Here is a 9421-nt window from a genome sequence, read left to right on the forward strand (position 1 = left end):
GGAGGGCTTCCTCAGCAGGGCAGTCCACAGTGGAGGTGCAGCTGGGCAAGGCACTGTGGTTTGGAACAAAGAAGGAGACTAAAGTTTCTCTCATCTTGGGAGAGGTGGGGAAACCTTGAGGACTAAGTCAGTCTTTTGCCCAAACTACGTGGATGGGAGCACCGTCAAGCCTACTTTTATAAATGGTACCATGAGATGCAGGACACAGGTGACAAAGGGCCACATGGAACTGGAAAGAAGATTCTTCCCACTCATGTAAAGATGGTTTGATATCTGCCCAGTAAGACCTGAAGTGTGGCGATGAGGGCATTGACCAGAAGTGCTCATGTTTGCCCGTGGAGAAGTACACACCTCAAGATTGTGCCCTCTCCAGAAAGGGCTATTCAAGCAGTGTCTCTTTCTCTCTCTCTCTCTTTCCCTGTTTCTGTGCCACCACCCCTCCACCACCATCCCTGTTGGATGGGTACGAATGCTGAGAGCTGAATTTCACTTGTTTTGCATTTACCACGAGGCAGTTTCTTACTGAAAACATGCTGAGCCATTCCTTCTCTTGTATCCTTCTGTTGTTGTTGTTGTTGTTGCCATCATCATCTTGTTTTGTTTTGTTTTATTGGTACTGTCCAAGCTCAGGGAGGGATGGGGTCCCCTTGAACTCATTTTCCATGTGATAAACAGACCAAACATGATTTTGCTCCTGGTCTCTGCTCTTTAGATTCAGACTTCTCCTCTTGAAGTTGGATGGGTAAGAAAGGCAAGCCCTTCACTGGGTACCTGGTTTCTTCAATATGGGAATGATGGATTAGGTCACCTCTTTCAGCCACAGGCACAAACTGGATGCTCTAATCAAAATGTTAACAAATTTATAATTTAGTTCCTATTTGTTCCCTTGTGCATGTTCCCTCTGTAGATTAGAACTTGGAGAAAGGGAGGGCAGTTCCCTGGCACATGGGGCCTTCCAACTGGGAATATCAGACACACGAGATGCTGAGGAGTCACCTTCAGACTTCAGAAAGTGTTCACAAGGTTGCAGGGAGCAGGGAGCCATCCCTGAGAGGTAAGGCTGACTGACAGATACATGCATGAGTTCATGAACTGGACTTCCAAGCATAAGTAAGAAGACTTTGCTGGGAACTATGTAGTTAGGCAGGGGCAAAAGCCAATGAAATATAGATTGTTCTATTATCATTAGTACCCCATACATAGTCAAGGGTCAGTCCTTGGGAAATACAGAGTGTTACATCAAAAGAAAGTCAGGTGGAGTGCCTGGGTGGCTTGGTGGGTTAAGCCTCTGCCTTCGGCTCAGGTCATGATCCCAGGGTCCTGGGATCGAGCCTCCCCACCCTCTCCCACATCTGGCTCTTTGCTCAGCACAGAGTCTTCTCCCCTCCCCACCCCCCTGCCTGCCTCTCTGCCTACTTGTGATCTCTGTCTGTCAAATAAATCTTTAAAAAAAAAAAAAAAAAGAAAGAAAGCCAGGAGTAAAACTCATGACAGATAGCCTGAGCTGGCCTTCTGATTCAAAAGGAGTAAGCTGAAACACTGAACTCTAGGAAACAAAGTGAGTGCTGCTGGAAGGAAGTGGGTGCTGGGATGAGGTAACTGGGTGATGGGCATTAAGGAGGGCATGGGATATAATGACCACTGGGTATTTTAGGCAACTGATAAATCACTAAATTCTACCTCTGAAACTAATAAAATAGGAAAGAAAAAAATGAGTAAGTTGTTACATGAGAAGCAAAGCCTTGTGTAAACAGTGACCCTGCATGCTTTTGGCGAGAGAGTGAAGTTTGAAGACAGACAGATCTGAGTTCAAATATCAAATCTCCCATCAGGAGCTATGTGGTTAGATGCAGGCACCGTGAGCTCTCTAAGCACCCTTTCCTAGAGAAAATTTGAGCTCTGTGTTCACCCTCGGCCTTCTCTGAACATGCTGGTAACCATGATACAGATAAATACCTTGACACTGCATTCTGTAGGAAATTATAGTAAATGAGAAATCTGGTGTATGTGAATTTTCATTTTTATTCTTCAGAAAGTTCTTAATGTCATATAACATTACTGGATCAGACCACAGACTCCAAAGAAAATCGTAGAAAAATCCTAAGTGAAGGAAGACTGATTTGCATTTGAATCTCCACTGGGCTGCTTTTAAGTTATAAGACAGATTGACTTAGATAAGAAATTCAGTTAGCTCATCTGTAACATGGGACAAATAACACCCAGATTAAAATCCTGAATGCTGGGATCTAGCCTCATCTGAGCAACTAATGAGCAATAACCTTGTGTAGCTCAAGCCCTAGTTTTTGCTTCTGAACAAAAGAGATCGAAATATCCAAAGGCAATGTCTAGTTATAATGTTTGGTGGAACCAAGGATAAAGATTTCTTTCTTTTCTGTAAGTGATTTAATCTGGTTTACCCTGTGGGAAAACACTAAAGGCTATCATTTTGTTTTCCTTAGTTGAAGCTATTAACCATAATTGCTTTCGTTAATAATACTTTACTTATTATAATAATCAAAACTCAATTTTTATACTTATACCCTGGGGCCAGCTTGCAGAGGCACAATTTATAAATGGATGAAAAACAATTAATATCAACTGGAAAGAGCATTAATGATCTTATCAACAAAGTGCTATATAATCTTGGGTTGCAAACACACACACAACACACATACAAAAGAGCACTTGGCCTCAGCTAGTGCTGTGGGCTCCCCTAATATCGACCAAACACAGAATATTTCAATAGTGGAAAAATAATACCTCTGAAGACATTCTCCTCCTGGGCTTAACAGGGGATGTTTCTATTAATCTACTAAAGGTCAGTGCAGCCTATTACAGTTCCTGTGGGGTGTGAGCCTTCAAAGAGAGAAACCACAATAATTTAAAGAGGAAAATATTCCATCATCTCCCCACACCAGTGGTCTCTCACTGTGACCAGCAAGGCAGTCTGTAATAAGACTACTCCCACCCTGTCATACCAGGCCACCTCCTTGCCCCTGAAACACCCCTTCACTCCAGACCCTACTTCTATTACTGAGACATGTCTCAATGTTTTCTGTCGAGAGTCTTTCATTTACTCTCTCCTTTGCCTGTAGTAGCTTTTCCATGAATGCCTCCTTCTTGGATTCAGATCTTATCTCTGAGATACCTCCCACTGACCCCTTCCGGATGCTGCCCTTGGAAAGCCAGTCACTCGTTAGTACAGTTTCTATTACCATCTGAAATTACTGGATTACTCAATCAGTGTCTTGTTGAATACTGTATCCCCAACACCTCAATCAGGGCCAGAATCATGGCAAGTAAGTACTCAACAAATATCTGTTGAATAAATGGACTTAGATAAATTAATGAATTCCCACTAGCTGTTGGGACAAAGCCAATAATTACTTTCTTATGCCTTTTCCGTTGATAGAATGGGGGAACGTCAGTTGCCAATGGTTCTTTCCTCCCCTGCACTCTATCATTCCATCCACCCCCTCTCTTTTCACTTTTACCCATAGTTTCTCACTAGCAGGATAGGCTCAGGTGTCCAAAGCTTATGTTTGACTTTAGACCACGCTTGGTTGTAAGCCCAAGAAGACACGTGTTTGTAGACTAGGCAAATGCCTAGTATTTGTTACCTAGTAAGAAAAAAATTGAATAAATAAATACTTCTGACTTTTCTACTTTCCAGTTGAGGGATATGAGATGTTATGTAACCTCTCTAACTTCATTTTCTTATACCATTTGTCACATGGGGTTATTGCAAGGATCAAATGAGGCCACATATACCCAGAGAGGGTAAGCTTTCAATAAATGATTATGCAGTTATTATTTAAATATCCTCCATTCATAATTAAAATACAATTAGCTTTGATCTAATCATTCTGTTTGGATATTCTCATCCTTGCTTCAATGTGTGGCCTCTCCCCCAAGGAACCAGGCCACCACAAAGCAACATCTTCCTTTTCCAGCTTTGAATGTGCACAGATCTCCTCCGAGCTGAGATTCCAATTCCAAGGTCAATTAACCTGAAGCAGAAACTTGAGAGGACCTCAAGCATATGGAGTCAGGGCTTGGAATGCCGCTTGCTCTCCCTGGCCACTCTAACCAGCTTTCCAAGACCCAAGTCTTCCCCCATCAGCAGGGCCCCCATTTTTTTTTTTAAGATTTTATTTATTTATTTGACAGACAGAGATCGCAAGCAGGCAGAGAGGCAGGCAGAGAGAGAGAGAGAGAGGGAAACAGGCTTCCTGCTGAGCGGAGCGCCCGATGCGGGACTCGGTCCCAGGACTCTGAGATCATGACCTGAGCTGAAGGCAGAAGCTTTAACCCACTGAGCCACCCAGGCGCCCCAGGACCCCCATTTTTATAATGGATATTTACTTCCCCCACCTACAGAGCTACTGTTCTAATAATGGATATTATTACTTTGATTTTGTGCATTTGCATCCTTATCACATAAGACTTCTTTGATGCCACGTCTGAATGAGTCTCATCAAATATCTGGTTCAAAAAAAAAACCCCATCATTTCTTTATCTATGAGCTCTTAGCATAAATCTGAATGCAAAACAAGCATCCAGACCTCAAATCCAGTATAAAAAGTAATTGTACTCTTGTACATGGACATGAGTCACCGGCCAGGAGCTGCTTCCGCATGTGCACACCATCCTGCCCAGGCCCCCCTGGCTGTCTTAGAACACCCCTTGTCTTTCTGCATGGGACTAAGGCTTCTATATGCTTCAAGCTTCAGAACAGGCACTATTCCCTTTGTGGAAACCTGAAAGTCTCAAATAAGGCAAGCAAAACCCTCTTCTACCCACCTAAAACTCTTTATAAATTCTTTCATTTGATACTTTTGTTTTTAGAACCTACATGTGGTGGGCACTCTTTTAGACATCAGTTATACAGCTTTGAGAAACACTTTAGCAATAACAACAAAGTAGAGGTGCCTGGGTGGCTCAGTCTCTTAAGCAGCTGCCTTAGGCTCAGGTCATGTTCCCAGAGTGGTGGGATCCAGTCCTGAGTAGTCACATGGTGAAGGTCTTTTCTCAGTCAGGAGCCAGCTTCTCCTTTGCCCTCTGCCTGCCACTCCCTTTGCTTCTGCTCTCTCCCTCCCTGTCAAAGAAATCAATAAAATCTTAAAAAAATAAATAAATAAAAAAATAAAACAGGTAAAAATTCCCATCTTCATAAACTTTGTGATAGGGAGAAAGATAATAAACCAGAAAAATAGGTAAAATAAAAAAAAAAAAAGTTACATAGTTTCTGAAAGGAAAGGTAAAGCAGATAGGGAGCTCTATAGATGTCTAAGGAGACAGAATTTGATATAAAGTGGCCTGGAAAGCCTCACTGATTACAATGACATTTCTGTAAAGGTCAGAAGGAAGGGAAGGGTGAGCCATGCATATCCCCATCTTATCACTAAATACATTATAGTTATGTCATCTACCCATGCTCCATTTACTACCAGTGCCATCCCAATGTAAGTCCTCCAATGGGAGGCTCATGTCTACTCATAATCCCATCCCCAGAACTTGAACTATGACAGAGAATGTATTATGTGCTCAACACAAATTTTGGACTCCACTGCTGTTCTGTTGATCATAGCCAAGAGTTAGGTCCTACTTCATCTTGGAGTATTTTCTAGGTATGTACACCACCTACTTCTCTTGGCATTTCTGTAAATGAATCTGGATTCTGCATCACTGGGTTTCACACACCTTGTTGGGATATCTTTCCAGAAGGGGATTAATGGTTTAAGCAGCCAGATTGGGTACAGGGTAGAAAAAAACATTACTGGAAATATACCTCACTGGACAAAATGTATCTCTAATGCATCATCTTTCTGTGGTTGAAAAAAATCAATTTGATAAGCCATAAAGAAGTGAGAGTTAGACTTTCAAGGATCATGCTTCTTAACACTTCATCATCATTAAACTATGCTTTAGTCCATTCAGGCTGCTATAACAGGATACCATAGAATGGGTGGCTTAAACAACAGGCATTTATTTCTTTAGGCTGGAACGTCCAAGATCAAACAAAGTGTCAGCAGATTCAGTTCCTGGTGAGGGCCATCTTCCTGGCTTGTGGAAAGCTAATTAATCAATGTCCTCACATAACAGAGCAAGAGAGAGGGAGATCTCTGTCTCTTTTCTTTTTATGATAGTAATCCTGTCATGGAGGCCTCACCTTCAAAACCTCACCCAAACCTAATCACTTCCCAAAGGCCCCCATCTCCAAATACTGTCACTTTGGGGGTTAGAACTTCAACATATGATTCTGGGGGTACACAGAAATTCAGTCCATAATTAACCACCTTGGGAAGATAACTATAAATGATCATGATTTTAAAAAGCTTACTTCAATCTTTCAGGGTTGCAAAACAGTGAGGAAAAACGGAATAAGTGAAACCCCTAGCACATTCAGTTGGGCAAATCTATTACCTAACTTTGGGTCTTTGAAGTCAATACTTCATTTATTATCTACCTTAGAAAGTAGAGTGTCACATACCTGGATTCACACTGAAAATAGTGTATATCAGTCACTATTATAATAATGTTACTTAACCAAATACTACCAAATCTTTAAAGCACTCATAATAAGCAATTATTTTTTTCCACTCACACATCAGTGGTCAGCTGGAATTCAGCTGATCTAGGCTGGTGTTGAATGCACTTGATTCTAGCTATGGGTTAGACCAGTGTCTATACTGGAAATGTCCTCATGGGGAAGAGGAGGAGCACATGAAGGTAAGTCCATTGTGCAAGTGCACTGCAAGCTTCTGCCATCACATCTAATAACATCCAAAGCTTTGGATGACCCTTAGCTGTCGGAGACACATCAAGCCCAAAATCAAGGTGCAAGAAAGAATACACCATCCACCAAAAGACCGTGGCAAAAGTATAGAGGTGTAATAATACTCTAGAATAATGAAGAATTGGGATCATTAATTCAACCTACCACATAATTCCTATCATTTCAAGGATTCATCCAATAGTTATAATGCTTGGGGTCAGATCTTTTGAAGACTAAATTTAAGTAATAACACAGTGAACTCTGCACATTTCTAGGTGCTTGCAATTTACTTATATACAACTGCATTATAGTTTATTTGTTAGTATGGATAAGATTTCTTAGACTTTTTAGAACTTCTAATCTTTTTATCGTGGAGGTGATATCATACTATGGAAAGGATATTAGTGGGAATTCAAACACCCAGGATCCAGTCCTGTATGTGCCACTAATTAACACCGAGACTATCAGCAAATTATCTCAAATTCTTTTGGCCATGTTCCCCTTTTTAGTAAAATGAAAGCTTGGACTAGATAGTTTCATTTGCTTCCATTTCTTCAACTGCATGAGTGCATGTTTATTGACATGGATGTGGGCCAATAGACCTTGTTTCATCTTTCTTTTTTCTTTTCATTTTTATTTTATTGTTGAAGCATATTAAGAGTTCCCTGCACCAAAAATACATTTGAAAAATAAAGTGGAGGTCTTGCCTAAGGTCATGGACACCATTTAAACATCCCTTGGGTGGACCCAGAGTGAAATGGGCCATCCACTGTCAAATGCGGAGGTCCCTGACCAGGAGATAAAGATCACTCATAATCCCAAAGTTCAAACTGTGTCCAGAACAGAGAGATTTGCAGAGTTGGAATGAACACAAAAACATGTTTATTTGCATCTCCTAGATGGAAATCCAAAGTACATTTTGTAAATGTGATAGTATTTGTCTTTCTGAAATCAACACAAATTGCATGTTTGTTTGGGAAGTTAATAATATCACATATGCTTTTCTTGGTGACATATCAGCAAAGTGTTTGCATGGAGTATCGCATGCATTTCTACCACACCACAGCTGAGTTCCGATTCAAGCTGGAGCCCCAAGTGACTATAAACCAAACAATTATTTTTTTAGTCCTAATGTGTTTGTTTCCTAATGACCCACAGCCTTAAACTCACACTGGGCAGGATGGCAAAAACTTTCTTTTTTTAATGCTTCAGGCCCCAACAGAGCAAGACACATTCTGGAAGACTAGTTGTGGGTGACCAAAATGCAATTTAAAACATCAGCAGCCTTTGATCAGGGCAGCTTGCTTATTTTTAATTGTTTCCAGAGTGCTTGTTTGAAAATTTGTTAGATTACACATCACATGCAATGGGAATTGGAGGCTGAATTCACTGCCTTAATTCTTGGCTCGAAAAGGAGTTATGCTTATTTCAGTTACACTTAGGAAGCTGAGGTTTTGGCCAAGCAACATAAAGGTGATTTCAGTTGCTGTCTCTTCTCACCCATACCCAAAATAACAAGAAATGAACTGAGGGATCTTTTAGGAAAGTGTGAGGTAATTGGTTGTTGGCTATTTTTCTCCAGCTGCACTAACTTTAATCAATCTTTTTTTTCTCTCTTCTTTACGGATGTTAGTGAATACGAATACTACAAAGCTGTCCCTTAACAAATTTGAGCAGTCAGGGCACAATTAGCATCAAAGGAAATTTTCTTAAAACCAGGTACATCAACATCTTTCAGTGTTGGTGGGTGAGAATCTGTCTGTCCTGGCACTAAGTAAATGAAGAACCACAGTGAGAGAAACACTCCCTTAGTGTCTCATGCCTAGCATTTTCTTCTTCCATCCCTTAGCATCTTATCTGGGTCCCCTCACACAAGTCCCACAGATTCAACAATGACTTTTGTGCAGTTGACAGTTAAGTTTCAATTCCAGCCTCAAGCTCAGTTCTTCATCCTACACTTGGGACCACCCACTAGACATCACTGACCAGATGGAGGTCACAAATGCACCCAAGTCCAATGTAGGTTAAGGACAAGATGATTGTCTTTACTCCCCCACCTCCCATACCTAAACGCACCTCTTTCTATATATCTAATTTTGTAAATGTCTTCCACATTTTACTATTTTAACCATCATCAAGAACTTAGACATTATCTTCCACTGCTTTGTGTCCCCTGTGTTCTACATTCAGTCTGTCACTAAGGCTTATGTATTCTATACTACCACCCACATAATTGTGTTTTGTTTTGTTTTGTTTCCTAAATTCAATCTACTTTTCTGTTCACAATGTCGTGAAAACAGATTTTCAACAGGACTTTGAGGCTTCTAACTTCTCTGATGTCAATCTGACCTATATTTTAATATCAGAATTATCTTATTTGAACCCATATGATTATGTCACTTCCAGTATTAGGTAATACTGTCTATAGCCCAATGGCAAAATACCTACATTTTTGCACATGACTAAACAGACCTCTATTTGCTAGCCCTAGACTGTATCTTGAAACTTTCTTTCTCCAAACTCTGCCCTGGGTTACAGTGATAAATTATTTGCACACTATTTGCTATGCTCTGTAGTCTGTGGTTGCACCCCACCTGCCTTTTCTCTTGCTGGGAAGCATGCCTCCTTCAAATTCTTACTTCA

The sequence above is a fragment of the Martes martes genome (genome assembly GCF_963455335.1).
Source record: "Martes martes genome assembly, chromosome: 2".
In the NCBI taxonomy this organism is placed as follows: Eukaryota; Metazoa; Chordata; class Mammalia; order Carnivora; family Mustelidae; genus Martes; species Martes martes.